We start from the raw sequence: 26,198 nt of genomic DNA, 5'->3' as shown, positions 1-26,198 counted from the left end.
GTCTCCAGAGTAAACCAGACCAAGTATCTCTATCTCTGGAGTAGACCGTGGCGATGTATTGATATCTAACCCAATAATTATCACTCTGATCTAAACAGGGGAATACCCAATCTTCAATTTCAACTCTCTCCATTCCCCACCAGGTAACGTCCTCACTACGCTTAAGTCCTTCCTTCCATGCTTGAAGGGTCCCCTTAATAGTTGGAATCTGTAACAACTTTGTACAGTTATATACCCATCTTAGCCAATTCTCTGTCTTAATTTGGTCTATGGGACATCGGGGGGATTTACCAGAACCAGCAGCCAAACTACTATGGTATTCTGTCTCATGTAAGCTTACATAAATTTTATGTGCCACGCATTGATCAATTTTGTCAAAATCATCCTGTGGTACTGACCTTAGCCCATCAGGTTTTGGTAGTTTTTGCACATAAAAATTTGCTTTATATGGACCTTTCAAACTATGCCCAGTCCACATGTATCCCTTTGGAAAATTCCCCTCAAAGTGTCTCAGCGAAACGCTCCAGACCCACGGAAAGGTGTCATTAAGCCAATCATCATGTTTTGCCTCTTGTACTTGTCTCCAAACAATCCTGTCTATCAAATCAGTAACTGGTGTAAGCACCATGTAATTTTGAGATTTACATCCAATAGGTCGATTCCAATAACATCTATCTAATTTTGCTATTTTTTCTTTTACACAATAATCATTAAGCTCCTTCCATCTCTTTCTAACTTCATTATCATTAATTTTAACTTTTGGTTCTAATACTCGCTGTGTATCTTGTGTTGGCGATGCAGGGAGTAATTTAGTTCCTCTCTGGGTTGGTGATATCTTTGTGGATCCCACCGATCCGTCTGGTGAGATGACGGTAGGTTTGGAGTATGATATTCCTGCTTCTATGTCGGTAAAGTTGTTCAACGGAGGGATTATTGTAGATGTAGTATCCATTTTCGGCACTCTGCTGCGGGTGTTGTCACAGGTGAGGTTGTAATTTCCCCAATGTTTCCAGGTAGGCATTATCATTCTGCAAACATCATGTCTTGGTAATGCTGGAAAAACAGCTTCTTTTTCCCAGTATCCTGCTCGATAGCCCAGTAGTACTCTACATCCCCATGAGCAATACCAGGCTGGCTCGCCAGGTTCAGGTCTTATCCAAGTGCAGCCTACTTCTCTTCGCTCTTTTTGTTTTAACCGTAAGATGGTTGCCACGATGATCTCTTTATCCCTCACTTGTAGGTTTTGTAGGATTTCTGCTCCGGTGGTCAGGTTGTGATTGGTAGTGACGGTTGGAAATTCTCCACAGTTGTTCAAGTATTGCAGCCACTTGTTCTTCTGCATATGCTGAGTTAGGTTCTTTATCTTTGCCCATTTTTCTGTAGAATTCTGGTCCCATATCATGTAGGTGTTTCTTGATTCAACTCCCCAACATGTCTGTTGAAAAGTTTTAGTTGTTGCGTACTGGACCCTGATATGGGTTAAGGTCCAGGGCGTACTACCATAATGGTACAGGATAGCTAGAAGTACAGCAATGCCGACTAATAATGCTGTAAGTCGGGCCATCCAACTCCAACATTGGAGGCACTTTTTCTTCCACGGCCAGCTTTGTTGCTGCTGTTGCTGCTGCCTTATTCCAACATTTTCGTAGTAGAATTCACTTGGTACTGGTGGCAGCGGCTCCTGCCCTCGAGGTTGTTGCAGCAGTGGCATTTCTATGCCAGATTCTCTTTCTCTTGGTCTGTCGTTGATCCTTCGAGGTTGCGTGGTGATCACGTTGTCTTCCTGTGGTTCTCCCATCTCGGAGATAGATGATCTTTGGTGCTGTTGTTTGTCTCGTGCTCTCACCAGGGACACTTGATGCTTGTTGCTGAAGAAGAGTGTTTAACAAGGGAGATGGCCACGGGAGTCTAATATCCAGTCCTCGCCACGCCCATTGCCAAGTGACAACTGTCACTTCCTTCATTTCAGGCGGTGGTCCCTGGGGTGTGAAGAAACATTGTGAAGATGCAGGATTCAATTCTCTACGTAGGTGCAAGATGTCCTCATAGGCATTCCAATATGCCGCTCCGTTGTAGAGATACTGTGCTATCACAGAGTACAGAGGAGTTGATCTTCGAAATAATCGTCTTCCCGACTTTATGCCAAGTCGTATCAGTACAGCCTTTGGGGGTTGCCAAAGCCCCACTAGTGCTCTGGTTCGCCATCCACTTCTAATAGGCGGAATACTTACACCTTTTTCGATGTCAACGTACTGTACTGTCGTACATATCGGCAAAGTTTGATTCTCAATCAAGTAAAAAGCTGATTGTGTTTCTTTTTTCTGAAGTCTTTTAAACACGTAGGGACTACTGGTCCAAATCTGGAAAGAGCTGAGCCAAATATCCACATACATTCCTTGTAATGGATCGACATAATTAGGTCCCCATCTTATTTTAAATCTGTAGCCCCTTTTCTGTATATACACCACGTTCAAGATGCAGGGGTATATGTTTGGACACCGGGGAATTGGGTAAAACTTCCATCCGACCCCGGGGCAATTCCAGTCCAACTTTTTCCACGATAGGTTCTAGAGGAGTATATATTCCAGGCGCTTTAAGATCAGCAGTTCTTGTATATGAGTCATTATCTACAAAGTATCCTCCTGTTCCAGCAACCATCCTTTTTCTTTGTAATCCTTTTGCGGCCAGTTTAAACATATTTTCTTGTAGGGTAATTCCAAATATGGTGTAAGTCCTTTCGGCCCGGAACGTAGACTATTTACATTATTTTCATCCAATTTGAAAGTCCGCAGCAGGATTCAGAGTGAATCGTTACTCTGCCATCGGTCTCCTTCTTTTCTTGCCAAGATACACCACCATAGGGGGCAGTCGTTGTCTCTTAAAGAGATGAGTGTAGATGGGAGATGGGTGGTCAAGTTCTGAATCCATTCCTCTCCACGCCCATTTCCACATCGTAACAATCACTCTGTCAGGTTTAGGGAGGGGTCCCTCAGGGACTCTCTGTGTTCGATTTGGGGGTACATAGCTCCATAGATCTTGCCAAGACTGCCAAAACCGGTATCCAGAATACCTGGATTGTGATAGGGCCACATAAAGGGGAACTGTAGGCTTATCCTCTTGATCCGTAGGCTCAATTTGAAGCTGAATCTTCATTGCCTGATTACAGTTCCAGATCCCTCTTTTGTAGAGGAAAATGAAGTGTTGGTTTTCAAAAATTGGTGGTACGGTTGGGGGCATGAGGCCCTCACATTCCAGAGGTTTTTCAACAATTCTTAAATTTAATGTTTGGTTATCCAATACGGGATATCTTGGGTCTTGCAGTCGTCTGTTCAATTGACTTTTCATGCTGGGGCTTGTCGTCCAGATCAAGTACTGGTTGAGGTACATTTCAACGTAGACTCCTTGGAGTGGCTCAACGTAATTAATCCCCCATCTCACTGTGAATCTTAGGCCGTTGATTTGTAGGTAAACCACATTTAATATCCATGGGTATGTATCTGGACAACCTGGAATCGAGTGGGACATTTTTCGGCGCCCGTATATATACCAATACCGCAGACTTGCATCACTCAGCACTCGGTCAGAAAGTATCCTTTGTCCTGTTGTCTCTGTAAATACGGCATCTCTTTTATATTCATAGTGTGAGACAAAATATCCTTTAGATGCTATTTTCCAGTTTTCTTCTTCAAAATCTTTTTCTGGCCAATGTAGGTATAATTTTTCAGCACCGAGGACATGTTGTATGTAGGGTCCAAATCTTCCTCGATTATTAATAACGGGTACTCTATTTACACTTGGTCCTTGCGACATTTTGCAACCAGCCGCTTCTTCTTACTTCTTCCTTGTCCCGTGGAAGATGGAGGGAAACATCCAGCGATTCCGAGACTTTCTTGATTTTTCCTCACCTTGAGTCGTTTGGTCTGACTGCTGCTGTTCCTCCAGGAGTTCAACGTGTGCTCCGACAGAATAAACCCCCACATAGGGAACCAGCACCATCAGCACTGTGAGCCGCACCTTAACTGTTTGGTCCGGCCTACTAGGAGTGTCCGCTCTGCTAGCCACTCCCCCTCTAGATTGTATCCTCCTCTTCCTCACCCATTCCTCGGGTGTCACGTGGTACACTGCTGACTTCTTCTTTGGTTTTGCTGCTTTATTTCCCCAGGCGTCTAATCCAGTGGTAAAATAAAACATAAGGGTTTCTCTCCCCCCTTTTTCTTGTGGCACCTCTTCTGCATCTTCCAGTAGAATTTCTGGGTTTTTTAGAACTTCCTCTATCAATTTTGCCCAAGTTGTCAATTCCCAAGGGCCAATCCATCCTTCTTCTTGGGCTTTTTGCTGTTGATCATCTGTCAGTCCTTCCATCATGTCTGTATATCCGGGTCGCTCCGGATCTCTGTATACTCTGAACACAAGTGGAATTTGTACTGCATCTATTGGAGGGTCATAAGCTTGTCCGTACTCTGGACCCTGGGACCAATTTTGCTGTATAGCTTCATGCAACAAAGACGGCTTTCGTTCACTACCTCCTGCAGCTTGGTCACTTCCTCCTGCTCCAGTTGTGTCCAACATCAGATAGACACTTGGGGCCGTTGGACTCACGTCACCGCCGCCTTGATTCCCCTCAGCTTGATCAAGCGCAGTTGTTGCTGCAGGATTAGCCCAGCAGGTTTCATCGGTGTGACAGGTCCTCAGAGAGTCTAAAAACCTTCTCACTTGCCATCCTTCTGCTTTTACCACATGCAGTAGTCTTCCCATATGAGTTCTTGCTTTACACATCAGACAATACTCGATCTCACGTCCATTCCAATAGCATGAACACACCTGCATATCCACAGTGTCTCCACGTAAGTCCCACTGGGTGTAAAAGACCATTCTTGGCAAGTGGGTTAGTCGGCATAATCCACATACCAGTGCATCCAAAACCTTCACCGGCTTGTGAAGTAATTGCTTGAATTCATATTTTGCCCCATTTGGAATTGGGGGTTTTCTAAGTCCAGGTCCCGACCATTGGACCGTCAGCTGTACGTCTCCACGACAAATCACACAGTGATTCTCAACTCTTTTCCATTGTAATAACTCCTTTTCATCAGATAAAAATCCTTTCTTTGCATGAGATAGAATCCTCAGGGCTCTGCCTGCCCAGAGGCCTTCTCTTGTTCTTCTTAAGGCAACCACCCCATTGACAGTGGCCATTCTGACAAAGGGTGGAAGTTCTTGGGTGTTTGTGGCCATATTTAGCTCCTGGTTTCGTCTAGTTAGGAGTTGGCTTCAGCTGCTCCACTCCTTGGATTCCTTTCCTCTTCAACTCTACTGTGTTACTATCCAGTATCTTCACTACCGTATCTGTGGTCTCATACTTAGGTTTAACAGCAGTGTTGGTTGGGTGATCTCGTGCTCTCACCCACACCTTCTGTCCAACCTTGAATGGGATCTTTGGTTCTGGTTCTCTGTCCCTTTCAATCTGACTCCTCCCCACTTCCGGTGTCGAAAATGGGCGTTGGTTCAGTTCTTGCGAAGGGGTGGGCCTGCCGGCACGTTGGCGGTCATTCAGGGCCTGTCCAATTTCCAGGGCCTTAGTACTCCATTCCTTCGTGTTAGCATTTTTTCCGATCCAGTTTTTCACCAGTCCAATAGCCCTTTCTACAACTCCATTTGCTTGTGGAGTGTATGGGGGCGAGTAAATTCTCATTACTCCATTTTTCTGGCACCACTGGTCGACCTGAGCATTACGGAAATGTGTTCCATTGTCCGTTCTCAGCTCCTTAGGTATCCCCAGATTTGAACACACTTGATCCAACATGCTGATCACACTGCTGCCGTTGACTTTTCTCACAGGCTTAATAGTCACATAGCCTGACATAGAGTCCACAAGCACCAACAGATACTTTTCTCCTTTCTTACCGGTCACCCCCATGGGCCCGGCAACATCCATACATACTGATCCCCATGGAACAGTACTCTTTATGGTGAAACCATCCACCCTTTGTCCTCGTCGTCCTGCATTGTATCGACCACATACTTCACAGTCTTTGAGAACTCGGTAGACTTGGTTTCTCGGAATCCAAAGTTGCAGCTTCTCCAGCTCCTTCCGTGTGGGAATGGTGCCTGCATGGCCAAGCACTTCATGTACGGCCAGCACCACTTCTTTCATGGACTCTTTTGGAACTACCCTTCCCTTGGGTGTCTGTTCCCACTTCTCGATCCCGACAACGACGACTTTTCTCAGCTGCACATAGCGGTCCACTTCTTCGTTCCCGCTCCAATGTGCTCCTTCTTTTACATGGGCTTTCTGATGTACAACATCTAAGTCCATTGTTAGCCTCAACTCGGCTATTTTCTTCCATAAATCCATATGAGCTACAGGCTTCCCCTTAGCTCCCTCGAATCCATTTTCTTCCCAAATGGATAAGTCCTCTTTCAGGGCTTGTGCGCAGTAATGACTGTCTGTAACCACTTTAGCCCTCTTTACTTTCCTCTTGTTTAACTCCAAGAGTCCTTCTAGTATTGCTGTAACTTCTCCAGCTTGGGCACTCCCTGGCGTTTGACCTTTCCGACGATATTTCTCCTTATCTTGATACTTCAGAATATAGCCCCAATGAGCTACATTGTCTGTACCTTTCTTTGATCCATCCGTGTACATAGTCCAGTCGTATGGCTCCACAGGGAGTTGCGTCTCCTTCGGTAACTTTTTTGTCGCAGACTGGTTTGGCCCAATTTCCAGCTCAGGGTCTAGCAGGATGTCCTCCCACCTTCCCCATCTGGCATTTCTGGCTTTAGTACTCTCAATTGTCCCTTTTCTTAGGAACCGGTGGACTTGGCTTTGAGTGATGACTTTTATCCCCTGTCCTTGTGCAAGTTCTTTTAATGCACTCCAATATCTAGCCAGGACTGCCAGTTCTTTTTCTTCCGGTGGATATTTTCTCTCAATCAAAGACAGAGTATAGCTCCACAATGTTACCATACCCCCTCCTTCATTGCTTACTTTTACCACCGAATCTTCTTCTTCACAGCTTATTTCGGCTAGCAGACGAGTAGTCAGACTACGCGGCTCCAGCCTAACTGCGTCTTGAATAGCTTTCTTTAGCTTTTCCAAGCAATCCTGATCTGTAGCTGTCCAAATCCATTGCTTTTGCGCTTGTCCATCAGGTTTCTTCTTGAGACGAGCATAAAGGGGCTTTGCGTATTTCTGATAATGTGGAACGTGATCTCTCACATAGTTACACAGTCCCAATATTTTCTGTAGGTCATTCTCAGATTGAGGTGGTTTAATTTGACTCAATTTTTCTCGGTATCCTTCTGAGAGTCCCAAGTCTGATGATACCTGGAATCCCAAATAGTTAACCTTGAATTGTCCAAACTGACATTTCTTCAGGTTGAGTTTTAATCCAGCTTCTGTGAGCTTCTGTATCACCTTTTGCAGCCGCATTAGGTGTTCATTTTCATCATCATCTGCGATAAACACATCATCGATATAGACTGTTACTCCCAGATCTTTCAATATTTCCATTACTGCTGCTTGGAACACATTTGGTGAATTTCTGTATCCCTGCGGTAGTCGTTGCCACACATAGCTTTTCCCTTTATGCGTGAATGCTGTTTTCCCTTGTGACTGTTTTGCTAATCGCAGGGAAAAGAATCCATTTGCCAGATCAATGCATGATTTGTATTTCTTAATTTGGAGAGTTTTCAGTGCTCCTTGGGGATTTATCAAACTCGCTCTATTGGCTATTGTTCGTCGATTGAGAGCCTTGAAATTGATTACTGGTCTCCAGCCTCCTCCTGCCGACTCTGGCTTCTTAACTGCTTGGATGGGGCTGTTAGTGATCGGATTTAATTCCACTCGAATGATCCCCAGAGCTTCCAATTCTTTTACTATTTTATCCATTTCCTCAACCGCTCCAGGGTTCAAGGGATATTGTCGCACTGGTGGATGTACTCCTCCTTCGATGACATGAATGTGTTTAGTCCCCAAATCTCCACAATCATTTTTACATCGTGCCACATTAGCTTCGGAGATAATTTCCCTCAATTTCTCTTTCCCTGCTTCAGAGAAATCACTTTCTTCAATTTTTTCTTCTGTGACAGCCGGTACATCCACTTCTTTGTACCAGCTTACCGGACCCTTCCCAGTTGGAGTTATACCCATTCGTACAACTCTTGCTTGTAATTTTTTCACTCGTCATCTTATTAGAGTTCGAAGTCTTTTGGGCCGATGCAATTCTTTCAAATCTCTAACTGATATCAAATTAAAGGGGCCTTTTAACCAAACTATCCCCTTCCATATTCCAAATGGTGTTCTCTCCGTTGCTCCATTTGCATACTGGATCAATAGGTATCCTATGGTAACGAGGTTTCTGCGGGTCATGGACACCTCTGCTCCCGTGTCTACCAGGTACGGTTTTCCATCCACATCAGCGTAGATATCGTCCCCTTCCCAGTAGGCATGGTCTAGCGTGACCCGCTCCTCCGAAGCCATTACTTCTGTTGCCCTCCAGCCGCCGCTGTAGCTTGGTGGACTTCCTGGAGGGCTTTCCTTTGCTCTGGAGTTAATTTGTCGTACTCCTCTTTAGGGAGATAGCCACCACCACGAGGTGCAGGTGTAGGTCGCGATTGTGGTGGTGGAGGTGGTGGACCTCTCGGCCGAGAGCTCCATTGTCCGGCTGGAGGTCTTTGATTATTCCTCTGTGGTGTTTGATGTGACTGAGGAGGTGGTGGTTTAGACACTGAATTTCTTTTCTCCACTCCCCCCGGTTTTTGTCCTGATTTCGGGGTGCTCTCCTTCTTCCTCTTTTCTTCATAGAACTGCTGCTCCAAATCCCAGCTCTTTACCACCGCATCCATTTGTGGGACTGTAGTGCCATCTATGGGCATTTTTACAAAAGTTATCTCCCCTCTTCTTCCTTTAGTGACCTCTCTCAGAGCCCTAACATAGCATTGTGGCAAAATCGTCTGTTTCAGCCCATGCCAAACTTGAACCAATGTTTGACCTTTGTCTAATCCAGCTTTAGCTCGAGCAATATGGGAATCTTCATCGTTAGGATCTTCCAACACTAACCTGGCATAATGGTTTCGTGCTGGTTCACCCCGACTGATGGGTTGACTGGTAACTTGGGCTAGCCACATAGATTTACCCTCTTCACTGTTCGAAGCTCTGTCAATAAGGGGCCACACTTCTTTCAGATAATCCTTTAGCTCTTCATTTGGTTCTTTCTCTCTCACCAGCATCTTTAATTTCTTGAATTCATGGAATTCCCTGCCGTCTGCTTGAATTTCAGCTTGAATTGCTGGCAGTCTTTGCCCTCTAGATCCAGCAGGAAAGTTCTGATTTGGGAGGCTCGGTTGTAATCCTGACGATGGTGGAATTGTTTCTTCCTCATCATCCAGATTTTCTTCATTGATTTCTCTCAACACTTGCCGTGACCAGCGTAAAGCTGCTGTTTTTAGTTTTCTCAGCATCACATCATGGGCAACGCCTAAATAGGCGACTCTGAAGTTATTTGTCAACTCTTTACAGGCGGTTAACATAGGATAGAAAGGCCACATTAGTATATTAGCCCACTCTCCAACAGTAGCTGTTACCTCGAGAGTTTTCTTTTCATCTTGTCGCTCTATCCACTCTTCTGGGATGTCATACCCAGTTTGTCCAACTTCTGGAACATAGGTTTGTCGCTTATCTCGGGTCTCAACTGGGTTAACTCTGACATCTCTTGCAATTCTCTCAGAGGCTACACGCACATTATACACCCCAGCTTCTTTCTTTCGTCCTCTGTAACGTCCAGTTCGTAGCTCTGGACACGAGACTTCTCTTTCTCCTACCACAGATAGCGGTTCATCCTCTTCTGAGTCTTGTGGATTGATCTCCTCTTCAGACTCTCTTTCCTGGTACTCATCCATATCAGATTCATGGGGAGGACATAGGTCTTGTGGTTGTGGGTCCCCGTTTTGTTCTAACTTTCGGGGTGTTCCAGTTGCTTCAGTATTTCCGACTGGTAAAGGAATGAATATAGGATCCTCTTCTCCATTATCTGGTGGAGGAGCCTGGAAAGGCTCTTTCATCCGTGATTGGGAGCCTGTCGGGTGTATGATGGTCTGGAGCCCACTTACAACTTGTTTGAATGTTGGTTGTGGGGTTTTAATCCTTAATTGCTGCACTCCCACAGCATGGGCTGATCTTTTCTCACTTGTCGCCATGGGAATGGGCTGCATCACTAACGGGGGACTGGTTGCCACTCCACTTGCTCCAACTGCACCTTTCTTTGGACCTGCTCTATTTGGTCCTAGGTTCACCGCTTCAAGTGCCCTTCTCACTCGATCTTGCTCATGCTCATTGCTAGTGACCACCACAATCTCTCTCATTGATCCCCATACTCCTGGGGTACGCATGTGTCGGTTCACGGCTGCCATGGCAACCTTTTCTGCCTCTTCCCATGTCATTTGTCCAGATCGTAATCCGTCCACACATATCACCACTCGCCGATGCTGGCGTTCTTTGGCCATATCAATAGCTATTCCCAGAGTTTTCAACATTTTTTCCGTGTATTCGATTGAATTTTCTCTCCCTGGGTAGCTTTCAAAGGGCACATGTATGAGTGCATGATAATTAATTCGTGGTGCGCTTGTTATCACCATCGATTTTCCCTCCAGATTTCTCCCCTTTATGTTCTTAATCTCCTCTTGGTACTCTTTGCCTGCCTTCTCCTTGAGGCTTGCTCGGAATTTTCGGTTGGCAATTTTCAATTTGGGATTTGTGAAGACAATGAGACTATCTCCATCTATATCCCAAGGACTGCCAAAATAATGATATGCCCGTCCTCCATCTTGGGTCACCATCTTTTTGGTTCCTTCGGGCATAGGGTTCAAGTCTTCCATGTAGTCAGATTCACCGTATACATGGTGGGTTTTTGCTTTGGCTTTTCTAAAGATTTCCTGCGAGGGCCCTTCCTCTTTACTATGGTAACTCGGTCCGGGAACACATTCTTCAGATTTAAACTGTCTCAAGCTTCTGGGCCCACATTCCGGTGACCGACGGAATATCTGTCCAGATACTCCCTGAAGGCTTCTTCGTCTTTTTTCCTGTTCAATCAGGCGTTCTGTATGTTTTTTAACTGTTGAGGTTGTTCCTCTCACACTTCCTAAGGGCAATTTTTGCCACTCTGGGTCGAAGCTTGTGAGGAGGTGGTCCGGGCTTTTATCTTCTTGACCATTTATTCCAAAATTAGGACCTCCCTGGGATGTTAATTCATCTTCACTTTCTTCTGGCTTGTTTTCCTCATCACTTGGTTCAGAGTTGGCCTGGGAATCTGTTTTGCTCTCGTCTCCAGTGTTGAGGATCTGACTTCCATCCTTATCATCCATCATAGGACATTGTTCCTTAAGCATTCTTCCTACCCCTTTTAGTCGTTCTGCTACGGACTTACATTTGGCATATACGGACGCTGCTTTTGCCTTAACATCAACCAGGACCGTCTCTACTCCCAACAACCCAGCTGTCATTTTTACTACGGGGTCATAACTTTTCTCAGGACTTATTAAAGTGGTGATTTGTCCTCTTTGCCACCCTTCTTCGAGAATTTTGCACCACCACTCAAGCCAATCTCTGGTCCCCGCCTTGTCTTTTGGGACTGGTGGGCTTGCCAATATGGCCAGGATCTGCCCCTCTTTATGCTGACCTGGATAATATACCCCTAATCTGTGTACTGTGTCTGCCATAGCTTCCTTGAAACTTTCTTCATCAGGTTCTACACTTTGATCTCTGACATAATTTTGAACTGTTTCTGCCCAAAAATCATATCCTCGTCCATACAATACTACTCTGTGTGGTTGAATATTCACTTCTTTTCCCCCGTCTGGTTCGGATCCAGGGGTTGCTACAGGTCCTGACTCTTTTTCAGCCATATTTTTACTGCTTGTTTTTACACTAACCTTACTGTTTCGTAATGATTATCCTTTCTTTATTCTCTTGGTTGCTGAGACTGTCGATTCCACCACTGTCGTCTCCTTGGACTTCAGCTATGGTCCTTGTCGTCTCGAGTCGTCTGCCTCTCAAAGCCTCTCTTGGCGCCTTGAGTCAGGAATGAGTGACAGACTACTTGGCTATTCAGCGCTAATTCCAGAGGTTAACTCCAAATCAGCTGCTCCTTTTCCCGCTTCTCCCCTCAGGAACCTCACGGGTTGATGATCCTACTCTCTCTTGTAGATCACCATTTTGCACGGTATACTCTCATACCTGCTCTTCTTTTTGACGATCCAATCCAGCAGGCTCCCTCGTCTGCTTCCCTTCCTCGTCGTTTCATGACGATCCAGCAGGCTATCTACGTCTGCTTCTCGTCCCAGTTTAGACGATCCAGTAGTGACACGTCTACTTCTCGTCCTTGATCCCAGTTCCCTGGGATACTTACTCCTGTTGTCTTTACATCGTCCTTCTGGTGGTCGCCTCCAAATTTTCACCTCTGAAAATTTGATGTGTTTCAAGCCGTTACTGGACCTATACAGGCCATCAGCCGACACTCTCCACAACACTGTCTCCCCTGGTGGTCTACTCAGGGGCTTTCCACCTTTCCAAGGGCAAAAGACTCTCCTTTGGCCAGGATTCTTCCACGGACCCGACTACACTTCGTCAGGTCCCTGTTCGGGCGCCACGTGTCAGATCCCGCTTCATATAAGACCAGCTCTCCGTCTCTGGGGTCCGACCTTCGTGTCTCCGCGGGTATTACCCGGCGGGGCTGCACAAAGGCTGTTTAAGCTGGTGGCGAGGAGATTCGTCTAGCCGCTCACTGCCTCCATCCGGACGTCCACCCCGCTGACGCTGATCTCGCACCCCGGTCGAATAGCCTCCTTCTGGAACCAGGATACGAGCCGGCCACGCCCGTTAACGGCAGCTCTCCTCTTATGGATCAGGGCTCTTGGAATGTTGCTAGATTTTAATTTTAGCGACTCGTACAGCGAGTCCCCAGGATGCGTTAATTTCGTTAAAAACCAGACTAACCTTTTAGAGCACTTTTTGATGTCATACACCCAAAAAACTTTAACTTTTACACCTTAAGAAGAACCAATAAATCCAATGTCCGAGCCTTAACACTTTAACTGCATGCTTGGAAATTTATTGCAGGTTTTGCAAGTGCTGACAACATAATCAAAATCGGTTATATGATGATAATTTCACAACAGTAATTCAAATATAATCAGAATAATGATTGGCAGAGATTTTTGTTTTTGATTCAATAATGCTATCTGATCTTACTCTGACTGGACTGGATTAACTTCTCAACAAATTTTCTAGGAGTGAGGGAAGGAGGTTTTTTGATGTTAAAATCCCCAGTCCGATGAACTTGGTCTCCTCTTCATCAGCTTTTAGTTGTTAGCTGACCACGATCCTTGTGATGTTGTAATCCTTCAGGAAATAATCCACATAAGAGTTTACGTGGGCTGTCAATAAAGTAACGGTCCTTTTTATTTTTTTCAAAAACTATATGGATTTCATTCATATGTTTTTACGTCAGACATGCTTGAACCCTCGTGCGCACGCGTGAGTTTTTCCACGCCTGTCGGTGACGTCATTCGCCTGTGAGCACTCCTTGTGGGAGGAGTCGTCCAGCCCCTCGTCGGAATTCCTTTGTCTGAGAAGTTGCTGAGAGACTGGCGCGTTGTTTGATCAAAATTTTTTCTAAACCTGTGAGACACATCGAAGAGGACACGGTTCGAAAAATTAAGCTGGTTTTCAGTGAAAATTTTAACAGCTGATGAGAGATTTTGAGGTGATTCTGTCGCTTTAAGGACTTTTCACGGTGCGAGACGTCGCGCAGCGCTCTCAGGCAGCGTCTTCAGCCTGTTCAAGCTGAAAACCTCCACATTTCAGGCTCTATTGATCCAGGACGTCGTGAGAGAACAGAGAAGTTTCAGAAGAAGTCGGTTTCAGCATTTTATCCGGATACTCCACTGTTAAAGGAGATTTTTTTAATGAAAGACGTGCGGACGGATCCGCGCGTCGGGACGCAGCCGACGCGGTGCGGCGGCACAGGAAAAACACCTCCGTGTTGATAACCATTTGTAAAATCCAGGCGGCTTTTGATGGCTTTCAGTGGAGTGAGTATATGAGAAATTGTTTAACAGGCAGGACATGTTCCAACTTGTCCTTAAGGCTTTCAACAGAGGTGTTTTTCCTGTGGCGGAGCGTCGCGGCGGCTGCGTCCCGACGCGCGGACCCGTCCGCACGTCTTTCATTAAAAAAATCTCCTTTAACAGTGGAATATCCGGATAAAATGCTGAAACCGACTTCTTCTGAAACTTCTCTGTTCTCTCACGACGTCCTGTATCAATAGAGCCTGAAATGTGGAGGTTTTCAGCTTGAACAGGCTGACGACGCCGCCTGAGAGCGCTGCGCGACGTCTCGCACCGTGAAAAGTCCTTAAAGCGACAGAATCACCTCAAAATCTCTCATCAGCCGTTAAAATTTTCACTGAAAACCAGCTTAATTTTTCAAACCGTGTCCACTTCGATGTGTCTCACAGGTTTAGAAAAAATTTTGATCAAACAACGCGCCAGTCTCTCAGCAACTTCTCAGACAAAGGAATTCCGACGAGGGGCTGGACGACTCCTCCCACAAGGAGTGCTCACAGGTGAATGACGTCACCGACAGGCGTGGAAAAACTCACGCATGCGCACGAGGGTTCAAGCATGTCTGACGTAAAAACATATGAATGAAATCCATATAGTTTTTGAAAAAAATAAAAAGGACCGTAACTTTATTGACAGCCCTCGTATATCCTTCAGGAAATAAATCCACATAAGAGTTTATTCCTTCTTCAATCAACCAAAAGTTGATCTAATCCATTCTGGAAAGATGTGATGCTCCATGAGAGAGAAAGCGTTGAAACTCCCCCACTCAGACTTAAGGCCAGTGATTATTCTCCAATGCTCTGCTACTCCATGACTGGACGGCCTGAGTGGGAGTTGAAAACTCTCTCAAATAATCTCTTATGTCTCCAATCCTCTCGCTCCCCGATTCCAATTGCAGCTCACAAGATGGTCAAGTCTTGTGATCTCCTCGTAGCAGCGGAGAAGTGACAACAGCACCTCTCCCTGGAAGAATAACCCCGTTTCCTGTTGTTGTCTAGTTTTTATATGAAACTCTTGTTGATGCTGAGTTGATCTTGGTTACCATAGGGATAATGGTGATTCAAAACCCCCTCCCATACTCCTCTCCTTTACTGGAAGCCATCTGGAGAACTCATGTCCTGGCTGTCAGTAAATCTATTGTGCAAGTTTCCTGTTTTTCTGGTTAACACATCTTTTCCGAGAAACACATCTTTTCTAAATCATGTTACATCAATCACATTTAATCATATTCAATCATTTCATTTCAACTCTTTTTCACATAAAAGCAATTCATATGATCATATACAACATTTCATTCATTATTATTCATTTCATATCTTATTACATCTTAATGTTCTGAACAGTTGTTTTTATCATCAGCTCTTCTGGCCTCGCTTGCGACATCATCAACTTCTTCTTTCCTCTCTGCCTCTGCACAAAAACAACTTTTCCTCAGTTCCTCTTTCTAACTGCCAGAAAAACAACTCATATAATCATTCATTTTACTTATTTGTAACATACATTTTCTAATCAACTCTTACTGTTATTACATTAATAGTTCATTTGATCATATTCCATCGTCTTCACCACTGAGTTCATCCCGTGGGCCTCTCCATCTGCAATGGAAAAGTCCGGTATGACCTCACTTACTCCAGGAAAGTACCAAACACTGTTCAGTTTATTCCAACAACGTGTGTATTAATCCAATGGCACGTATTATATTCCAAGATGAAAACAAGCTGAAAGCAAGCTTAAAGTCATCTTTCTTGACAGCTCCAAATGCGCACATGCTGATGCACACACATACACAGGGATCGGCTCCTATTGGAGTGGAGCACATGATCGGAGTTAACACACACACTTAAGTGGAAAATGTCAGTACAGACAAAACGGTCCATTTGATTGCTTTGCAGTGGTTGATGCTGGTGATGCTTGCAACGCTGTTTATTTTTTTATTTTCCTTAAACCTAGTACAACTGTATAGCTATAAATGACTGGTCTCCACCCTTCCCCATTGGCCAGTCAGATATCTGCGCCAAATTTCACCAGCAGTTTTACCACCTCCGGTTTCCCGTCAATGATGGACTGGTGTAGCACTGTCTCTCCTTCTGAGCCAAATGAGGTGACGTTGTCTGAGCCCCCCTGAGGGGGCCACCAAAGATCACAGGGGTGCTTGAGGTTTTTTTGCTTTGAGATGGTCAAAATTAAAAGTTGACCTATTGAATAAAGTCATAATACCACACCTACTTGGCAATCAAAACAATAAAAATACAGTTTTCGTTTGATGAACCAAAGAGCAAAGGGGGTGTGGGGGGGTATTTACCATGATGAATGAATATAACCTATTCTTTTTGGGGGGGTGGGAGCATGCACATGGGCTGGGTGGGATGTGCCTCAGCCTTTTTTAGCTACAAGTAGAGAGCTTTGAAGAAGAAAGGTTACAAACCACTGTTTTAGGACTACCCAACTTGGAACTGTACATGTGCACCTCTCAACAACAATAAGGAGGTTGACCTATTAGAGAGCAGTCAGAAAACATACTTCTGGCAAAGCACAACCCCGTGGATGTCGTTGTACCAAAGTACAAATAACATGGAAATCAATGTTAGAGAAAAAAGAAATATGAATTAAAATATTCCTCAGCCACCTCAAAATATATTTAACTCCTTCTTGACTCAAGCCTCACCTCTCAGGTAATTTTAAATTAAATATGTTCATGTTTTTTGAGAAGCCCTGCTGACAATCAGACAAGTCAATGAAGCTTGCTGACAGTGATATAGAACACACTGTAGCATCTGGTAGTAACTTCATCCTCGTAGCATTTTCATATGTGCAACATCCCGTGTTAACTAATTAGATTTTTTTTGGGAGACTGTTTTCTTATTCATTCATCTGATTCTCATGTTTGATTGGTAAAAGGATTTGTGGAAGTGATTTAAATGCTGCCCAATGTTCTGAGAAGAGTACTGTTGCAGTGATTAACTACCTCATCAAGCATTATTTTCAGTCCAGTGCAGCGCATGACGCTCATATATTAGATAGATTGAACACATACTTCTGCTGTCCACAGCCCTGCAAATTAGGTGATTTTTTTTTTTTTTTTTTCTGCCTGTGTTGGATGGACTTTTTTTTTTTCAAATAGCAAGAACTGTAGAAACAAACCAACAGGAGTGAAAACTGAATTATAAAATATATAAAGGGATTAACATGAGTAGTTACTCATGAAGGGTGAAACTGGCAACAACAAAACTGTTCAGGGCAGCATGGTGGATTAGTGGTTAGCACTGTTGCCTTGCAGCAAGAAGGTCGTGGGTTCAATTCCCGTGGTCTTTCTGTGTGGAGTTTGCATGTTCTCCCCGTGTTTGCGTGGGTTTCCTCCGGGTTCTCTGGTTTCCTCCCACTTCCAAAGACATGCAGGTTAGGTGGATTGGAGTCTTTAAATTGTCCGTAGGTGTGTGTGTGGGTGTGTCTGTGTTTGTTTGTCTGTTTGTGGCCCTGTGACAGACTGGCGTCCTGTCCTGGATGTACCCCGCCTCGGTAGAAGTGGTAGAAGATGAATGAATGAATGAATGAAAACTGCTCAGTCATGTTGTTGTCTGTTGTGGCTGCTGACACTTCAGGGTCATGGAACATCCTTGTGATTACAGACAGCCAGTCAAATGGACTTGTTTAGTTTATTACCTCCACCAATGAAGGTGGCGCAGGTTATGTTTTTGCCCGTTTGTTCGTTTGTGTGTTTTCATATATTATTATGAACTTTTTTTTTTCAGAGGATTCATATCCTGATGGACAAGAACTGATTTAATTTTCAAGGTCATAGGTCAAAGGTCAAAGCCAGGAAAAAATCTTCGAAAATTGGAAAAGTCATATCCTTTAACATCAAACAAATTTTCAAAAATTCATAACCGGCAAAAACAATCAAATTTCTTTCATATTAAAGAGCGTTATGTAGGATGGTATCCTTTATCAACTGGCAAAGTTTGATCTGGATTACAGATTTTGTGGCCACTTAAATTTAACATTGAAAACCCCATTTGATGTACGTGGTCTATTAGATAATAAACCGACCCTTTGTTTTTTTTAACTATATGGATTTGAATGACGTGCGATTGCACCAATCATGCTTGAACCCTCGTGCGCATGCGTGAGTTTTTTCACGCGTGTCGGTGACGTCATTTCCCTGTGGGCAGGCCTTGAGTGAGATGTGGTCCCGCCCTCTCGGCTGAATTCCTTTGTTTCAAGATGGGAATAGGCTTTTAATCAAATAGCCTAAAATCAGTCCAGAGCAAGACCACATCATTGACATATATAGAATCAGTGTTGTTTTCTGCTTTGTCAGCCATGTATAAATTTGGGTAGGATGAAATAGGTGATAATACTCTAGCAGACTTGCTTTGCAGGGGGTAGGGGGAAGATATCCAGGGTGGGGAGTAAAATATCCTGGGATATCTTTTCCCCAGGAGGGGATGATAAATTGGGACAATGGATCTAATCCAGATTGTGGATTTTGTGGACATTTGAATTTAATATTGAAAAGCCCACTTGGTGTGCATTTTGCATTCTAATCCAATTACATTTGTTCCGCAAATCTGATTGGTTAATCGTGTGAGATTTCAGACCATAAAATATCGCATTGATGGTGGTAAAATATTAGACCGTTTCACATTTGATGCATTACTCCACACCCTGACTGCGTTGCTATGCAGATGTCAATAATGGTGCTATCAGTTTGGCATGAAGACGCTGTTGCTATGGTAAGCTTTGCCGACCTAATTACTTACAGAAAAATAAACCGTGCAAACGATGGAATTGGACTAGAATAGGAATAATCCCCTTGTGTCTGATGATTTGTGGATGTTAATGCTGGATTACGGTCGCAAATATCCATAAAACTCAATTTACGACCGTAAAATCTAGCATTAACGTTTGCAAATCATCAGACACAACAAGGTTATTCCCTATATCTCAATCAAAAGTGCCTCAGTTGCTCTAATTTTTCTGTTATGGATTTACCTACAACATCCAAATTTGGATGGAGGGTCCAATTTTCTGCCTGTTGTGTATCTTTGTGTATCTAAATTTGTGGAAATGGAAACTAGTATTGTATCACTTCCTGTTCCGGAGCACAGCGGTGTTTTTCTGTATCTGTTAGCTGTTTAATCTGCGCAGTTAGATTGATCTAGTTATCTAGATTACGATTTGTTTCCCAGTGTAATCTTTACGTGCCTTAACTAAAGCACTCCTTCTGCTGAATCACCTCTAAATTATTTACACATTATTCACTTTGCGTGTTTTTAGGAATCCGCTAGCTTAGCGTAGCTACTAGCTCTTAGCCGATTTAGCATGGCGGCTTCTCCTGTCTCTCCCGCACTTTTCTGCTCTGGGTGTGAAATGTTTAGTTATTCCTCGGCCTCCTTTAGCAGTAACGGTACTTGTAATAAGTGTAGCTTATTCGTAGCTTTGGAGGCCAGGCTGGGCGAATTGGAGACTCGGCTCCGCACCATGGAAAATTCTACAGCTAGCCAGGCCCCTGTAGTCGGTGCGGACCAAGGTAGCTTAGCCGCCGTTAGTTACCCCCTGGCAGATCCCGAGCAGCCGGGAAAGCAGGCTGACTGGGTGACTGTGAGGAGGAAGCGTAGCCCTAAACAGAAGCCCCGTGTACACCGCCAACCTGTTCACATCTCTAACCGTTTTTCCCCACTCGACGACACACCCGCCGAGGATCAAACTCTGGTTATTGGCGACTCTGTTTTGCGAAATGTGAAGTTAGGGACACCAGCAACCATAGTCAATTGTCTTCCGGGGGCCAGAGCAGGCGACATTGAAGGAAATTTGAAACTGCTGGCTAAGGCTAAGCGTAAATTTGGTAAGATTGTAATTCACGTCGGCAGTAATGACACCCAGTTACGCCAATCAGAGGTCACTAAAATTAACATTAAATCGGTGTGTAACTTTGCAAAAACAATGTCGGACTCTGTAGTTTTCTCTGGGCCCCTCCCCAATCAGACCGGGAGTGACATGTTTAGCCGCATGTTCTCCTTGAATTGCTGGCTGTCTGAGTGGTGTCCAAAAAATGAGGTGGGCTTCATAGATAATTGGCAAAGCTTCTGGGGAAAACCTGGTCTTGTTAGGAGAGACGGCATCCATCCCACTTTGGATGGAGCAGCTCTCATTTCTAGAAATCTGGCCAATTTTCTTAAATCCTCCAAACCGTGACTATCCAGGGTTGGGACCAGGAAGCAGAGTTGTAGTCTTACACACCTCTCTGCAGCTTCTCTCCCCCTGCCATCCCCTCATTACCCCATCCCCGTAGAGACGGTGCCTGCTCCCAGACTACCAATAACCAGCAAAAATCTATTTAAGCATAAAAATTCAAAAAGAAAAAATAATATAGCACCTTCAACTGCACCACAGACTAAAACAGTTAAATGTGGTCTATTAAACATTAGGTCTCTCTCTTCTAAGTCCCTGTTGGTAAATGATATAATAATTGATCAACATATTGATTTATTCTGCCTTACAGAAACCTGGTTACAGCAGGATGAATATGTTAGTTTAAATGTGTCAACACCCCCGAGTCACACTAACTGTCAGAATGCTCGTAGCACGGGCCGGGGCGGAGGATTAGCAGCAATCTTCCATTCCAGCTTATTAATTAATCAAAAACCCAGACAGAGCTTTAATTCATTTGAAAGCTTGACTCTTAGTCTTGTCCATCCAAATTGGAAGTCCCAAAAACCAGTTTTATTTGTTATTATCTATCGTCCACCTGGTCGTTACTGTGAGTTTCTCTGTGAATTTTCAGACCTTTTGTCTGACTTAGTGCTTAGCTCAGATAAGATAATTATAGTGGGCGATTTTAACATCCACACAGATGCTGAGAATGACAGCCTCAACACTGCATTTAATCTATTATTAGACTCTATTGGCTTTGCTCAAAAAGTGAATGAGTCCACCCACCACTTTAATCATATCTTAGATCTTGTTCTGACTTATGGTATGGAAATAGAAGACTTAACAGTATTCCCTGAAAACTCCCTTCTGTCTGATCATTTCTTAATAACATTTACATTTACTCTGATGGACTACCCAGCAGTGGGGAATAAGTTTCATTACACTAGAAGTCTTTCAGAAAGCGCTGTAACTAGGTTTAAGGATATGATTCCTTCTTTATGTTCTCTAATGCCATATACCAACACAGTGCAGAGTAGCTACCTAAACTCTGTAAGTGAGATAGAGTATCTCGTCAATAGTTTTACATCCTCATTGAAGACAACTTTGGATGCTGTAGCTCCTCTAAAAAAGAGAGCTTTAAATCAGAAGTGCCTGACTCCGTGGTATAACTCACAAACTCGTAGCTAAAAGCAGATAACCCGTAAGTTGGACAGGAAATGGCGTCTCACTAATTTAGAAGATCTTCACTTAGCCTGGAAAAAGAGTCTGTTGCTCTATAAAAAAGCCCTCCGTAAAGCTAGGACATCTTTCTACTCATCACTAATTGAAGAAAATAAGAACAACCCCAGGTTTCTTTTGAGCACTGTAGCCAGGCTGACAAGAGTCAGAGCTCTATTGAGCTGAGTATTCCATTAACTTTAACTAGTAATGACTTCATTACTTTCTTTGCTAACAAAATTTTAACTATTAGAGAAAAAAATTACTCATAACCATCCCAAAGACGTATCGTTATCTTTGGCTGCTTTCAGTGATGCCGGTATTTGGTTAGACTCTTTCTCTCCGATTGTTCTGTCTGAGTTATTTTCATTAGTTACTTCATCCAAACCATCAACATGTTTATTAGACCCCATTCCTACCAGGCTGCTCAAGGAAGCCCTACCATTATTTAATGCTTCGATCTTAAATATGATCAATCTATCTTTGTTAGTTGGCTATGTACCACAGGCTTTTAAGGTGGCAGTAATTAAACCATTACTTAAAAAGCCATCACTTGACCCAGCTATCTTAGCTAATTATAGGCCAATCTCCAACCTTCCTTTTCTCTCAAAAATTCTTGAAAGGGTAGTTGTAAAACAGCTAACTGATCATCTGCAGAGGAATGGTCTATTTGAAGAGTTTCAGTCAGGTTTTAGAATTCATCATAGTACAGAAACAGCATTAGTGAAGGTTACAAATGATCTTCTTATGGCCTCGGACAGTGGACTCATCTCTGTGCTTGTTCTGTTAGACCTCAGTGCTGCTTTTGATACTGTTGACCATAAAATTTTATTACAGAGATTAGAGCATGCCATAGGTATTAAAGGCACTGCGCTGCGGTGGTTTGAATCATATTTGTCTAATAGATTACAATTTGTTCATGTAAATGGGGAATCTTCGTCACAGACTAAAGTTAATTATGGAGTTCCACAAGGTTCTGTGCTAGGACCAATTTTATTCACTTTATACATGCTTCCCTTAGGCAGTATTATTAGACGGTATTGCTTAAATTTTCATTGTTACGCAGATGATACCCAGCTTTATCTATCCATGAAGCCAGAGGACACAGACCAATTAGCTAAACTGCAGGATTGTCTTACAGACATAAAGACGTGGATGACCTCTAATTTCCTGCTTTTAAACTCAGATAAAACTGAAGTTATTGTACTTGGCCCCACAAATCTTAGAAACATGGTGTCTAACCAGATCCTTACTCTGGATGGCATTACCCTGACCTCTAGTAATACTGTGAGAAATCTTGGAGTCATTTTTGATCAGGATATGTCATTCAAAGCGCATATTAAACAAATATGTGGGACTGCTTTTTTGCATTTACGCAATATCTCTAAAATCAGAAAGGTCTTGTCTCAGAGTGATGCTGAAAAACTAATTCATGCATTTATTTCCTCTAGGCTGGACTATTGTAATTCATTATTATCAGGTTGTCCTAAAAGTTCCCTAAAAAGCCTTCAGTTAATTCAAAATGCTGCAGCTAGAGTACTGACGGGGACTAGAAGGAGAGAGCATATCTCACCCATATTGGCCTGTCTTCATTGGCTTCCAGTTAATTCTAGAATAGAATTTAAAATTCTTCTTCTTACTTATAAGGTTTTGAATAATCAGGTCCCATCTTATCTTAGGGACCTCGTAGTACCATATCACCCCAATAGAGCGCTTCGCTCTCAGACTGCAGGCTTACTTGTAGTTCCTAGGGTTTGTAAGAGTAGAATGGGAGGCAGAGCCTTCAGCTTTCAGGCTCCTCTCCTGTGGAACCAGCTCCTAATTCAGATCAGGGAGACAGACACCCTCTCTACTTTTAAGATTAGGCTTAAAACTTTCCTTTTTGCTAAAGCTTATAGCTACGGCTGGATCAGGTGACCCTGAACCATCCCTTAGTTATGCTGCTATAGACGTAGACTGCTGGGGGGTTCCCATGATGCACTGTTTCTTTCTCTTTTTGCTCTGTATGCACCACTCTGCATTTAATCATTAGTGATCGATCTCTGCTCCCCTCCACAGCATGTCTTTTTCCTGGTTCTCTCCCTCAGCCCCAACCAGTCCCAGCAGAAGACTGCCCCTCCCTGAGCCTGGTTCTGCTGGAGGTTTCTTCCTGTTAAAAGGGAGTTTTTCCTTCCCACTGTAGCCAAGTGCTTGCTCACAGGGGGTCGTTTTGACCGTTGGGGTTTTACATAATTATTGTATGGCCTTGCCTTACAATATAAAGCGCCTTGGGGCAACTGTTTGTTGTGATTTGGCGCTATATAAAAAAATTGATTGATTGATTGATTGATAGTGTTAGTGGAGGTTTGCACTGTACGAGCACAGTGGTGTAGCTGAACAAGATTTGCTCTTCATCCAGTTCTATTTGGAGTCTTGAGCATTTGAAAAATTTGTCCTGAGGTAACGTGTTGTAATGAATGTCATTAAGAGTTGGTTGCTGGAGGTCACTTGAGTTCAGGTGTCAGTTGCTATTGGCCGTAGTTACATCATCACTTCATATTTGTTATTTTTTCCGCGGTTCTTTCTCTAACACTGTCCTTCACAAAGCATAAGCCCGAACTATTCTGCACTTTTAAATTTCAAAGTCACAGTGAAAAAGAACATCAGGCCTGGATTCTGTAGAACCTCTCTCACAGATGAGATCCGCCCTCACAGAGTCCCGAACAATGGACACAAACAGTTGTTATAAAATATTTCATAGGTCGTAACACAGGCGGACTTTATTTTGCAAAATCCTTTCCTTATTGGCCCCCGTGGGCATTCGAGGGAGGTCCAACCCCCTGCCCGAGACCCATGCAGTAACGAGACATATATGATTTATAATGTAACCTAACTCTCTTTGTCCACATGCAATAATATGTCCACAAATCATGTGCAGTAACAACTCATTTACAAATCCCTGCACTAATGTCACCTTACCACACCTAAACTCCATTTCACATATTGTAAAGAAGATGCTCCTATCTCCTTTTCAATCCCAATCACGTTTATATATATGCATATGTATATGTGTATGTGTATAGGTATGTACAGTGAGGAAAATAAGTATTTGAACACCTTGCGATTTTGCAAGTTCTCCCATTTAGAAATCATGGAGGGGTCTGAAATTTTCATCTTAGGTGCATGTCCACTGTGAGAGACATAATCTAAAAAAAACAATCCAGAAATCACAATGTATGATTTTTTAATAATTTATTTGTATGTTACTGCTGCAAATAAGTATTTGAATACCTACCAACCAGCAAGAATTCTGGCTCACACAGACCAGCTCTCTTATTCTGCACGCTTTACCTGTATTAATTGCACCTGTTTGAACTTGTTACCTGTATAAAAGACACCTGTACACACACTCAGTCAATCACACTCCAACCTGTCCACCATAGCCAAGACCAAAGAGCTGTCTAAGGACACCAGGGACAAAACTGTAGACCTGCACAAGGCTGGGATGGACTACAGGACAACAGGCAAGCAGCTTCGTAGAAGACAATTATTTATTAGAAAGTGGAAGAAACACAAGGTGACTGTCAATCCCCCTCGGTCTGGGATTCCATGCAAGATCTCACTTTGTGGTGTAAGGATGATTCTGAGAAAGCTGAGAACTACACAGGAGGACCTGGTCAATGACCTGAAGAGAGCTGGGACCACAGTTACAAAGATTACATTAGTAACACATGATGCTGTCATGGTTTAAGATCCCGCAGGGCAGCAAGGTCCCCCTGCTCAAGCCAGCCCATGTCCAGGCCCGTGTGAAGTTCACCAGTGACCATCTGGATGATCCAGAGGAGGCATGGGAGAAGGTCATGTGGTCAGATGAGACCAGAATAGAGCTTTTTGGAATCAACTCCACTTACCATGTTTAGAGGATGAGAACAACCCCAAGAAAACCATGCCAACCGTGAAACATGGGGTGGAAACATCATACTCTGGGGGTGCTCTTCTGCAAAGGGGACAGGACGACTGCACCGTATTGAAGGGAGGATGGATGGGGTCATGTATTGTGAGATTTTGGCAAACAACCTCCTTCCCTCAGTAAGAGCACTGAAGATGGGTCATGGCTGGGTCTTCCAGCATGACAATGATCCCAAACACACAGCCAGGGCAACTAAGGAGGGGCTCCGTAAGAAGCATTTCAAGGTCCTGGAGTGGCCTGGCCAGTCTCCAGACCTGAACTCAATAGAAAATCTTTGGAGGGAGCTGAAACTCCAAACCTGAAAGATCTAGAGAAGATCTGTATGGAGGAGTAGAGCAAAATCTCTGCTGCAGTGTGTGCAAACCTGGTGAAAAATGACAGGAAACGTTTGACCTCTGTAATTGCAGCCAAAGGCTACTGTACCAAATATTACCATTGAGGTGTTCAAATACTTATTTGCAGCAGTAGCATACAAATAAATTATTGAAAAATCATACATTGTGATTTCCGGGTTTTTTTTAGATTATGTCTCTCACAGTGGACATGCACCTAAGATGAAAATTTCAGTCCCCTCTATGATTTCTAAGTGGGAGAACTTGCAAAATCGCAGGGTGTTCAAATACTTATTTTCCTCACTGTAAATATAAGTGTGTATGTGGGACTGTATGTATATGTGTATGTGTGTGTATGTATATATGTGTGTGTGTATATATATAGATAGATATTCTATTTCTACCTCATTTCTTGTGTCTGGTACTGTTAC

At 43.6% G+C, this 26,198-nt stretch overlaps 1 protein-coding gene across 1 annotated transcript in view; it reads left to right on the top strand.

Moving 5' to 3' along the window:
• The window catches only part of valopa (vertebrate ancient long opsin a), a 97,959-nt gene that overhangs the window by 37,697 nt on the left and 34,064 nt on the right, over positions 1-26,198 (top strand). The gene's annotated exons all lie outside the window — the stretch shown is intronic.

The sequence above is a fragment of the Thalassophryne amazonica genome, chromosome 13 (assembly GCF_902500255.1).
Source record: "Thalassophryne amazonica chromosome 13, fThaAma1.1, whole genome shotgun sequence".
Classification (NCBI taxonomy): domain Eukaryota; kingdom Metazoa; phylum Chordata; class Actinopteri; order Batrachoidiformes; family Batrachoididae; genus Thalassophryne; species Thalassophryne amazonica.
The sequence above is the reverse complement of the archived record's forward strand: the minus strand, read 5'-3'. Positions and strand labels throughout refer to the sequence as shown.